We start from the raw sequence: 12,368 nt of genomic DNA on the forward strand, positions 1-12,368 counted from the left end.
GTGTTCAAGGAGGCAGTCGCAGATCGCCTCTCTTCTGGCCTTCCCTCCCTGTGTCCCACCCTCGTCTGATGTAACTTCCGGTTTCCGCGAGGGCGGGACACGGAGGGAAAGCCGAAGGGAGGCGATCTGTGATTGCCGCTTCGAATGCAGGGGGCCCGAAGCCAAGGAGGCAGGCAGGTGAGACCGGGAACTGCAGCGCCAGCGGCCTGGCCCTGGTGCTGGGCCCCCCTTGGAGACCCGGGCCCAAGGAATTTTGTCCCCCCTGCCCCCCCCCCCCCCCCCCCCTCTCACCGGCACTTCTCCTCTTCTCCTCTTCCTCCACTCTCTATCTCAGTTGATGGCACCCTCATCCTCCCCGTTTCATCTGCCCGCAACCTCGGAGTCATCTTCGACTCCTCCCTCTCCTTCTCTGCGCATATCCAGCAGATAGCCAAGTCCTGTCGCTTCTTTCTCTTCAACATCTGCAAAATTCGCCCTTTCCTCTCTGAGCACACCACCCGTACACTCGTCCACGCTCTCATTACCTCTCACCTTGACTACTGCAACCTACTCCTTACTGGCCTCCCACTTAGCCATCTATCCCCCCTTCAATCTGTTTAGAACTCTGCTGCACGTCTTATATTCCGCCTGAACCGATATACTCATATCACCCCTCTTCTCAGGTCACTTCACTGGCTTCCAATCAGATACCGCATTCAGTTCAAGCTTCTCCTTCGTACCTACAAATGCACTCAGTCTGCAGCCCCTCATTACCTCTCTACCCTCATATCCCCTTACGTTCTCGCCCGTAACCTCTGCTCACAGGACAAATCCCTCCTCTCAGTACCCTTCTCCACCACCGCCAACTCCAGGCTCCGCTCATTCTGCCTTGCCTCACCCTATGCCTGGAACAATCTTCCTCAACCCCTACGCCAAGCCCCCTCCCTACCCATCTTCAAATCTTTGCTCAAAGCTCACCTCTTCAATGTTGCTTTTGGCACCTAACCTTTATACCTTTCAGGAAATCTAGACTGCCCCTATTTGACTGACTGTACATTTGTCCTTTAGATTGTAAGCTCCTTTGAGCAGGGACTGTCCTTCTATGTTAAATTGTACAGCGCTGCGTAACCCTTGTAGCGCTTTAGAAATGTCAAGTAGTAGTAGTAGTACACCCCAACATGGGACTTTGCTGTGCACTAAGCCCATTTCTATCTCTTTGTTAAATATCTGGATGTGTGCTAATGTTAGTGTGTAGCCATTTAAAAAAATGAATGCAGGAGCATTTCTAGAAGGTGCTGAGGACTTCCATGTTGTGGAAGCTCTAACTAGTTGGCATGGCGGTAATATTTATTTATTTATTTAGATTTTGCTCCCACCTTTTTCAGTAGTAGCTCAAGGTGAGTTACATTCAGGTACACTGGATATTTCTCTGTCCCAGGAGGGCTCATAATCTAAGTCTTTACCTGAGGCAATGGAGGGTTAAGTGACTTGCCCAAGATCACAAGGAGCAGCAGTGGGATTTGAACCGGCCACCTCTGGATTGTAAGACCGGTGCTCTAACCACTAGGCCACTCCTCCACTAGCAACATTCCATGTAGAAGCCTGCCCTTACAGATCAGCGATGTGGCCACGCAGGCTTCTGTTTCTGTGAGTCTGACGTCCTGCAAATACGTACAGGATGTCAGACTCACAGAAACAGAAGCCTGTGCGGCCGCGTTGCTGATCTGCAAGGGCAGGCTTCTACATGGAATGTTACTGTGGAATAGCAATATTCCATGTAGAATCTTCAATAGTAGCAACATTCCATGTAGAATCTCCAATAGTAGCAACATTCCATATATTTATTCATTTAGATTTTGCTCACACCTTTTTCAGTAGTAGCTCAAGATGAGTTACATTCAGGTACTCTGGATATTTCTCTGTCCCAGGAGGGCTCACAATCTAACCACTAGGCCACTCCTCCATCCTGAAGAATGTTGTTACTCTTTGGGGTTCTACATGGAATGTTGCTACACTTTGAAATTCTATATGGAATCTTGTTATTCTTTAGAATTCTAGAACCTTTATTTATTTGGATTTTGCTCACTCCTTTTTCAGTAGTAGCTCAAGGTGAGTTACATTCAGGTACTCTGGATATTTCTCTGTCCCAGGAGGGCTGACAATCTAAGTCTGGACCTGAGGCAATGGAGGGTTAAGTGACTTGTCCAAGATCACAAGGAGCAGCAGTGGGATGTGAACCAGCCACCTCTGGATTGCAAGACCGGTGCTGTAACCTCTAGGCCACTCCTCCACTCCCATTCTCTAGCATTGACATGCCCCTTCCCTAACAATTACCGCATGCGCAGGTGGTAAAACTAGCGCAGAGCGCTTTAGTGCATCCTGTGTTAAGCGCACATTGGTGGTTAGAGCAGCTTAGTAAAGGGAACTCTTAGAGCACTGTCAGCTCCTGCTACCAAGTGCATCTATTACGTTTCTGAATTGCTTCTATCAAGGAGGTTTAATTAACAGGAGACAGCAGCACATGACAAGGCTGAAGTCGTAGCCACCATCTCGATACAGTCAAACCAAAGCAACTAGTGGTCCTTTTATTTCTAACTAGTAAAAAAGGCCCGTTTCTGGCTGAAATGAAACGGGCAGTAGCAAGGTTTTGCGCGGAGTGTGTATGTTTGAGAGAGTGTCTGTGAGAGTGACTGTGTGAGAGTGAGAATGTGCAAGTGTGTGTGTGTGAGACAGAGAGTGGGTGTGAGTGTGTCTGTGAGAGAGCGTGTGTGTATGTGAGAATGAGTGTGTGCGAGTGCTTATGTGAGACAGTGAGTGTCCTTCCCTGTCCCCCCTGTCAGGTGTCAGGACTGGGGGGACTGTGGACAGTCATGAAGGCAGCCCCTACCAAAATAATGAAAGCAAGACCATTTGTATAATAATCACTGCATTCCAGAGAACAAAATGGAGCAAGTTCCCACATGCTATCTTTTGCTTTCTGTATTCAGTAGCTGACAGGCTTGCTAGACTTACCTAAGTGGCTGCAGCTGCAATACACTGAAAAGAAAGCAAGGAAACCTATGAGACGTAGATACGGCCGTCCCCTTGGCCTCTGACGCTCCTCCCTTCTTCTATTTGACTTCCCTCTGATAGGTCCGTCATTCGGTGTGACGCTCCTCCCTTTTCCTGTTTCAGTTCCCTTTGATAGGTCAGAGCGGTGCAGCTGTGACACTCCTCCCTTCTCTGATAGGTCAGGGCGGTGCAGAGATGTAGTGTGCTTAAAAATGGTTACAGAGCTTCGAACATACGAACTGTTGAAGCCTCAGAGTGTGCTTTAGAATGTTGAGGGTGCTTTTTATGTGCAGATGGGGCGTGGCCTACGGCCCAGATGGGCGTGGCTGAGACTGAGGGTGAGTAGTCCGAATAGCCAAGCCTACCAGGAGGACAGGAGTTCAGGACAGATGGAGTGAGCTTTAGAATGTCTGAGGGGGGATTTTATTTATATAGATAAGCAATTTCTTATTGTTTGGGTGACTCAATATGGTGGCAAGCTCCACCTACTGGCTTGAAGATAGATAAAGGGCCCAGCACTCTCCCACCGTCTCCTGTCGATTAAATCTCCTTGGCCTCTATCCAGTTACTCAACATGATTCACAGAAATATAAATCCCAGCCCTGTTTCCCATCTCAAGTTACATTGTATTAGGAGTGTGACAGTATCCCACTAAACTGCTTTTATGTTAGACCAGTCGGGTTTCATATGAAAGGAGTATGTGACACCAAGGCAATTTTAAAAACTACTACTTATCATTTCTATAGCGCTACTAGACGTACTCAGCACTGAAAGTGAATGATACATACCTGTAGCAGGTGTTCTCCGAGGACAGCAGGCTGATTGTTCTCACGACTGGGTGACGTCCGCGGCAGCCCCCACCAACCGGAAAAGGCTTCGCGGGACGGTTGGCACGCAGGACACGCCCACCGCGCATGCGCGGCTGTCTTCCCGCCCGTGCGCGACCGCTCCCGCCAGTTGAATGACAAGCAATAAAATATGAAACACAACTCCAAAGGGGAGGAGGGAGGGTAGGTGAGAACAATCAGCCTGCTGTCCTTGGAGAACACCTGCTACAGGTATGTATCATTCACTTTCTCCGAGGACAAGCAGGCTGCTTGTTCTCACGACTGGGGTATCCCTAGCTTTCAGGCTCACTCAAAACAAGAACCCAGGTCAATTGAACCTCGCAACGGCGAGGGTACAACAGAAATTGACCTACGAAGAACAACTAACTGAGAGTGCAGCCTGACCAGAATAAATTCGGGTCCTGGAGGGTGGAGTTGGATTTACACCCCAAACAGATTCTGCAGCACCGACTGCCCGAACCGACTGTCGCGTCGGGTATCCTGCTGGAGGCAGTAATGTGATGTGAATGTGTGGACAGATGACCACGTCGCAGCCTTGCAAATCTCTTCAATAGTGGCTGACTTCAAGTGGGCCACTGACGCTGCCATGGCTCTGACACTATGAGCCGTGACATGACCCTCAAAGCCAGCCCAGCCTGGGCGTAAGTGAAGGAAATGCAATCTGCTAGCCAATTGGAGATGGTGCGTTTCCCGACAGCGACCCCTAGCCTGTTAGGGTCGAAAGAAACAAACAATTGGGCGGACTGTCTGTGGGGCTGTGTCCGCTCCAAGTAGAAGGCCAATGCTCTCTTGCAGTCCAATGTGTGCAACTGACGTTCAGCAGGGCGGGTATGCGGCCTGGGGAAGAATGTTGGCAAGACAATTGACTGGTTAAGATGGAACTCCGACACCACCTTCGGCAGGAACTTTGGGTGGGTGCGGAGCACTACTCTGTTGTGATGAAATTTGGTATAAGGAGCATGAGCTACCAGGGCTTGAAGCTCACTGACCCTACGAGCTGAAGTAACTGCCACCAAGAAAATGACCTTCCAGGTCAAGTACTTCAGATGGCCGGTATTCAGTGGCTCAAAAGGAGGTTTCATCAGCTGGGTGAGGACGACGTTGAGATCCCATGACACTGTAGGAGGCTTGATAGGGGGCTTTGACAAAAGCAAGCCTCTCATGAATCGAACGACTAAAGGCTCTCCAGAGATGGCTTTACCTTCCACACGATAATGGTAAGCACTAATCGCACTAAGGTGATTCCTTACTGAGTTGGTCTTGAGGCCAGACTCTGATAAGTGCAGAAGGTATTCAAGCAGGTTCTGCGCAGGGCAAGAACGAGGTTCTAGGGCCTTGCTCTCACACCAAACGACAAACCTCCTCCACTTGAAAAAGTAACTCTTTTTAGTGGAATCCTTCCTAGAGGCAAGCAAGACCCGGGAAACACCCTCAGACAGACCCAACGTAGCGAAGTCTACGCCCTCAACATCCAGGCCGTGAGAGCCAGGGATTGAAGGTTGGGGTGCAGCAACGCTCCGTCGTTCTGTGAAATGAGAGTCGGAAAACACTCCAATCTCCACGGTTCTTCTGAGGACAACTCCAGAAGAAGAGGGAACCAGATCTGACGGGGCCAAAAGGGCGCTATCAGAATCATGGTGCCGCGGTCTTGCTTGAGCTTCAGTAAGGTCTTCCCCACCAAAGGTATGGGAGGGTAAGCATACAGGAGGCCGGTCCCCCAATGAAGGAGAAAGGCATCTGACGCTAGCCTGCCGTATGTCTGAAGTCTGGAACAGAACAGAGGCAGCTTGTGGTTGGTCTGAGAGGCGAAAAGATCCACCGAGGGGGTGCCCCACTCTCGGAAGATCTTGCGTACCACTCTGGAATGGAGCGACCACTCGTGCGGTTGCATGACTCTGCTCAGTCTGTCGGCCAGACTGTTGTTTACGCCTGCCAGGTACGTGGCTTGGAGGAGCATGCCAAACCGGCACGCCCAACGCCACATCCCGACGGCTTCCTGACACAGGGGGCGAGATCCGGTGCCCCCCTGCTTGTTGACGTAATACATTGCAACCTGATTGTCTGTCCGAATTTGGATAATTTGGTAGGACAGCCGATCTCTGAAAGCCTTCAGTGCGTTCCAGATCGCTCGGAGCTCCAGGAGGTTGATCTGCAGATCCTTTTCCTGGAGGGACCACAGACCCTGGGTGTGAAGCCCATCGACATGAGCTCCCCACCCCAGGCGAGATGCATCCGTCGTCAGCACTTTCGTGGGCTGCGGAATTTGGAATGGACGTCCCAGGGTCAAATTGGTCCGGATGGTCCACCAGAGCAGTGAAGTGCGGCAACTGGTGGAGAGGCGGATGACATCTTCTAGATCCCCGGTGGCTTGAAACCACTGGGAAGCTAGGGTCCATTGAGCAGATCTCATGTGAAGACGAGCCATGGGAGTCACATGAACTGTGGAGGCCATATGACCCAGAAGTCTCAACATCTGCCGAGCTGTGACCTGCTGAGACGCTCTGGTCTGCGAAGCCAGGGCCAGGAGATTGGTGGCCCTCGCTTCGGGAAGGTAGGCCTGAGCCGTCTGGGCATTCAGCAGAGCTCCTATGAATTCCAGAGACTGTGTTGGCTGGAGATGGGACTTTGGGTAATTTATCACAAACCCCAGCAGCTCCAGAAGTCGAGTAGTGCACTGCATAGACCGGAGGGCTCCCGCCTCCGAGGTGTTCTTGACCAGCCAATCGTCGAGATATGGGAACACGTGCACTCCCAGCTTGCGTAGGTAGGCCGCTACCACCACGAGGCACTTGGTAAACACTCGTGGAGCAGAGGCGAGCCCAAAGGGCAGCACACAATACTGAAAGTGCCGTGCGCCCAGGCGGAATCTGAGATACTGTCTGTGAGCTGGCAGTATCGGTATGTGAGTATATGCGTCCTTTAAATCCAGGGAACATAGCCAGTCGTTTTTCTGAATCATTGGCAGAAGGGTGCCCAAGGAAAGCATCCTGAACTTTTCTTTGACCAGGAATTTGTTCAGGCCTCTCAGGTCTAGGATGGGACGCATCCCCCCTGTTTTCTTTTCCACAAGGAAGTACCTGGAATAGAATCCCTGCCCGGGTGGTACGGGCTCGACCGCATTGGCGCTGAGAAGGGCGGAGAGTTCCTCTGCAAGTACCTGCTTGTGATGGGAGCTGAAAGATTGAGCTCCCGGAGGACAATTTGGAGGCAGGGAGGCCAAATTCAGGGCGTATCCGCACCGCACTATTTGGAGAACCCACTGGTCGGAGGTTATGAGAGGCCACCTTTGGTGAAAAAAACTTAACCTCCCCCCGACCGGCAGATCGTCCGGTACGGACACTTTGAGGGCGGCTATGTTCCCGAGGATCCAGTCAAAAGCCCGTCCCCGGCTTTTGCTGTGGAGGCGCAGGGGGCTGCTTAGGCGCACGCTGTTGACGAGAACGAGCGCGCTGGGGCTGTCCCTGTGCCTGGCGAGGCCTTCGGGCCGGCTGGTTGTACCTACGCTTTGCAAAAGAATAGGGCGCAGCCTGCCGGGCCCGGGAAAAACGTCCACCTGCTGAGGTGGATGCTGAAGGCGCTCGGTGGGAGAGCTTGTCGAGGGCGGTTTCCCGCTGATGCAGTTGGTCCACCAGCTGCTCGACCTCACCAAAAATGTTATCCCCCCGGCAAGGGACGTCGGCCAGTCTCTGCTGGGTGCGGTTGTCCAGGTCAGAGGCACGCAGCCATGAGAGCCTGCGCATCACTATACCTTGGGCCGCAGCACGAGATGCCACGTCACAGGTGTCATAGATACCCCTGGACAGGAACTTTCTGCACGCCTTCAGCTGCCTGACCACCTTCTGATAAGGCCTGGACTGCTCCGGCGGGAGCTTATCGACCAGGTCCGCCAGTTGTTGCACATTAGTCCGCATGTGGATGCTCATATAGAGCAGGTATGACTGGATGCGGGTCACGAGCATGGAGGATTGGTAGGCCTTCCTCCCAAACGAGTCCAGAGTGCGAGACTCCCGCCCCGGGGGCGCCGAGGCAGTATCCTTCGAACTCCGTGCCCTCTTGAGAGCAGAATCCACGACCGCCGAGTCATGGGGCAGTTGGGGCCGCATTAACTCTGGGTCAGAGTGGATCCTGTACTGGGACTCTGCTTTCTTGGGAATGGTGGGGTTAGTTAACGGTCGCACCCAGTTCCGAAGCAGTGTCTCCTTGAGGACATTGTGCAGCGGCACCGTGGAGGACTCTCTAGGTGGTGATGGATAGTCGAGGACCTCGAGCATCTCGGCCCTCGGCTCTTCCACAGAGACCACGGGAAAGGGAATGCTAATAGACATATCCCGCACAAAGGAGGCAAAGGAGAGACTCTCAGGAGGTGAGAGCTTCCTCTCCGGTGAAGGCGTGGGGTCCGAGGGAAGGCCCGTAGACTCCTCTGAGGAGAAATATCTAGGGTCCTCCTCTTCCCCCCACGAGGCCTCATCCTCGGTATCGGACATAAGCTCATGTAGCTGAGTCCTGAACCGGGCCTGGCTCGACGTCGAGGCACCGAGGTCTCGGTGTCGTCGAGCGGTGGACTCCCGCGTCGGCGGGGACGGAGCTCCCTCCATCGACGTTGACGGGGACTCCACCTGCGTGGCGGTCGAGACCGGCGCCGCAAGCGGCGGCGGTGTCGACGGCCCCGGCGCCGGGCTAGAGCTCGCCGGCGCCACAGACATCGGCGCCGAGGGCGCAAGCACCCCCGGCGCCGGCACAGCCTGGCGCATCAGCCCTTCCAGGATCCCCGGAAGGATGGCTCTGAGGCACTCGTCCAGGCCCGCTGCCGGGAAAGGCGGTGGGGCCGGTAGGGGTGTCGGTGCCAGAAGCTGAAGGGGGCCAGGAGACGGCACCGAGGTGCCGGAACCCTGACGCGTCGGTACCTCCACAACCGACGGGGACCTCTCCTCTCGGCGATGACGCTTCGGCGTCGCCTCCTCTCCGATGTCCGGATGCACCGAGGGCGACCGGTGACGACGCTTCTTGTCCTTCTTTCGATGCGCGTCACCGGCGCCGGGAGGTATGGAGGAGGAGGAGGCCGATCCCCCTCGGTCTCGAGGAGCCGGGTCAGACAGGGTTCGGTCCTGTGGGCCACGGGCTGAGGGAGTGACCGGGGCCGACTGCCCACGCGGCCGCTCACCTCCACCCTCGCCGGCGGACCGGCGGGCCGACGGGACCTGTTCTCCTGGGGTCGATGCCATCGGTGCCGATGTCTCGGGCATCGATACCGGTACCGAAGGACCGGGCGTCGATACCGATGCCGTCGAAGTCGACGTCGAGGGGCCGGCGCAAGTTCCAAAAAGACGGTCCCGCAGAACTTGCCTCACAACTTGAGTCCGTTTCCGGAGACCGAGACACAGGGAACACGACTTGATATTGTGCTCCGGCCCGAGGCACTGGAGGCAACAAGCGTGGGTGTCGGTCTGCGAGATCGGCCGGCCACAGCGACCACACTTTTTAAATCCACTCGGGACCTTCGAGGACATCGACGGAAAAATCGCGTCGGCGAAGTCAAAGTCGTCAATGGTGGCGAAAATCACACCTCGAAAAAAGAAAACGACCGTGCGGCCACTAGGCCGCAACGCGGCATCCCCGCTGGAAACGAGGAAAAAAGGGAGCGCGTGCTCCACACGCTCAGGTTTTTTTTTTTTTTTTTTGAAAAAGAAAAGGGAAACTGGCGGTAACAAAAAATTAAATAGAAAAAACAACGATCCGCGTAAACGCGATCGACTTTCCGGCGGCTGAAAGCAGAGAGAGCGGCAAAGCACGACTCTCTCCAGACGCGGAAAAAAGGAACTGGCGGGAGCGGTCGCGCACGGGCGGGAAGACGGCTGCGCATGCGCGGTGGGCGTGCCCTGCGTGCCGACCGTCCCGCGAAGCCTTTTCCGGTTGGTGGGGGCTGCCGCGGACGTCACCCAGTCGTGAGAACAAGCAGCCTGCTTGTCCTCGGAGAACATGTAAGAGACAGTCCCTGCTCGACAGAGCTTACAATCTAATCAGGACAAATAAGTGAATTACTTAAGCTAGGACTGAACAAGTGAATAAGGGTTAGGAATTAAAAGCAACCTCGAAAAGGTGGGCTTTTAGCCTAGATTTGAAGACGGCCAGAGATGGAGCTTGATGTACTGACTCAGGAAGTCTATTCCTGAGATATAGTGGAATTAGAAAAGGTGCAGAGAAGGGCGACGAAAATGATAAAGGGGATGGGACGACTTCCCTATGAGGAAAGGCTAAATCGGCTAGGGCTCTTCAGCTTGGAGAAAAGGCGGTTGAGGGGAGATATATTAGAGGTCTATTAAATAATGAGTGGAGTGAAAAGGGTAGACATGAAGCATCTATTTACTCTTTCCAAAAATACTAGGACTAGGGGGCATTCAATGAAGTTACAAAGTTTAAAATGAATCGGAGAAAATTTTTGTTCACTCAACCTGTAATTAATCTCTGGAATTCGTTGCTAGAGAATGTGGTAAAGGCGGTTAGCTTAGCAGAGTTTAAAAAAGGTTTGGACGGCTTCCTAAAGGAAAAGTCCATATACCGTTATTAAATGGACTTTGGGAAAATCCACTATTTCTGGGATAAGCAGTATAAAATGTTTTGTACTTTTTTGGGATCTTGCCAGGTATTTGTGACCTGGATTGGCCACTGTTGGAAACAGGATGCTGGGCTCGATGGACCTTTGGTCTTTCCTTGTATGGCAATACTTATGTACTCATGTATAGTGCAGCAAGATAAAAGGAACGGCGTCTGGAGTTCGCAGTGCAGGAAAAGGGTACAGAAGGCAACGTGGAACTCAGTGTGACATTTAAGCTCCATGCAAAAGGATCTTCGGGGGGGTATATGCAGATCTCAAGGATCTTAAATGGGAGAAGCTAGACTACAGGCAGGAGGCATTGATTCCTTAGGAACACAAAGAATCTGTAGAAGATATTTTGTAAACATTTGCTGTGCTGATACTCCAGGTATCTTGGGAAAGGTAATTAAAGGCTCCTCCCGCGTACTTGATTTTCTAGACTTTTACATTTAAATTCCAAATTAGCCTGACCCTTGACCAGGTTAGAAGCCAAACTGTCCACCTGTTGAACAGAAGTAGTAAGAATGTCTTAAGAATTCTGTGGAGGAGTGGCCTAGTGGTTAGAGTGGTGGACTTTGGTCCTGGGGAACTGGGTTCGATTCCCACTGCAGGCACAGGCAGCTCCTTGTGACTCTGGGCAAGTCACTTGACCCTCCATTGCCCCAGGTACAAATAAGTACCTGTATATAATATGTAAGCCGCATTGAGCCTGCTATGAGTGGGAAAGCGCGGGGTACAAATGTAATTTAAAAAAAAATATGAGAATCATGAGTCTCCGTTTTATGTTCCAAAGACCCAATCTTGGCAGCCTGATTCGATAGTTGAGACGTAATAGTCTGACCCAGGGACACAACTGTCTTTCAAATTTCCTCTAGCATAAAAGATATAGGTCTTACTGGCTCAAAAAATAGCCGATTGAGGCACTCCGGACAGGGCCTCTGTCCTGCTCTCTCACAAAGATGGCAACTGTGCCTTCCAAGTCTCTGCCTCCCGCTGAACAGACGCCATCACAGTCAGTAGCTTCAGCCCCTGGGAAACCCCTAAGGAGCATTTGTCTCCCGACTGCTCACTCCAAAGCAGGGTTTGACGGAGGCGCAGTCTCTTCAGGGGATAGTGAGACACTGCTGCCCAAGGGTGAGGAAGGTAAAAAAAAAAAAAAAAAACTACTTCAAACTACCCAAAACACTGCAGCCAGACTTATATTTGGAAAGACAAAATATGAAAGTGCTAAGCCCCTAAGAGAAAACTTACACTGGCTTCCTCTTAAAGGTATACCTTACCTTGATTTGTACCTGTCTTTTTCAGGGCACAGACTATATAAGTCTGCCCAGCACTATCCCCGCCCCCCAACCACCCGCGCCGCCTCCCACCACTGGCTCTGGCACAGACCGTATAAGTCTGCCCAGCACTATCCCCACCTCCCAACCACCCATAAGTACATAAGTAATGCCACACTGGGAAAAGACCAAGGGTCCATCGAGCCTAGCATCCTGCCCACGACAGCGGCCAATCCAGGCCAAGGGCACCTGGCGAGCTTCCCAAACGTACAAACATTCTATACATGTTATTCCTGGAATTGTGGATTTTTCCCAAGTCCATTTAGTAGTGGTTTATGGACTTGCCTTTAGGAAACGGTCTAACCCCTTTTTAAACTCTGCTAAGCTAACCGCCTTCACCATGTTCTCCGGTGACAACGAATTCCAGAGTTTAATTACGCATTGGGTGAAAAAACATTTTCTCTGATTTGTTTCAAATTTACTACACTATAGTTTCATCGCATGCCCCCTAGTACTAGTATTTTTGGAAAGCGTGAACAGACGGTTCACATCCACCAGTTCCACTCCACTCATTATTTTATGAGTGGAGCTGAAGCTCTTTGGTGTAAATCATATTTTACT

The 12,368-nt window shown here is 52.2% G+C and overlaps 1 protein-coding gene across 3 annotated transcripts in view; it reads left to right on the forward strand.

Annotated features, from left to right (window-relative positions):
• Positions 1–12,368, forward strand: part of CTU2 (cytosolic thiouridylase subunit 2) — a 42,758-nt gene that overhangs the window by 13,046 nt on the left and 17,344 nt on the right. The window lies entirely within an intron of this gene.

This window comes from Microcaecilia unicolor, chromosome 5, assembly GCF_901765095.1.
Source record: "Microcaecilia unicolor chromosome 5, aMicUni1.1, whole genome shotgun sequence".
Classification (NCBI taxonomy): domain Eukaryota; kingdom Metazoa; phylum Chordata; class Amphibia; order Gymnophiona; family Siphonopidae; genus Microcaecilia; species Microcaecilia unicolor.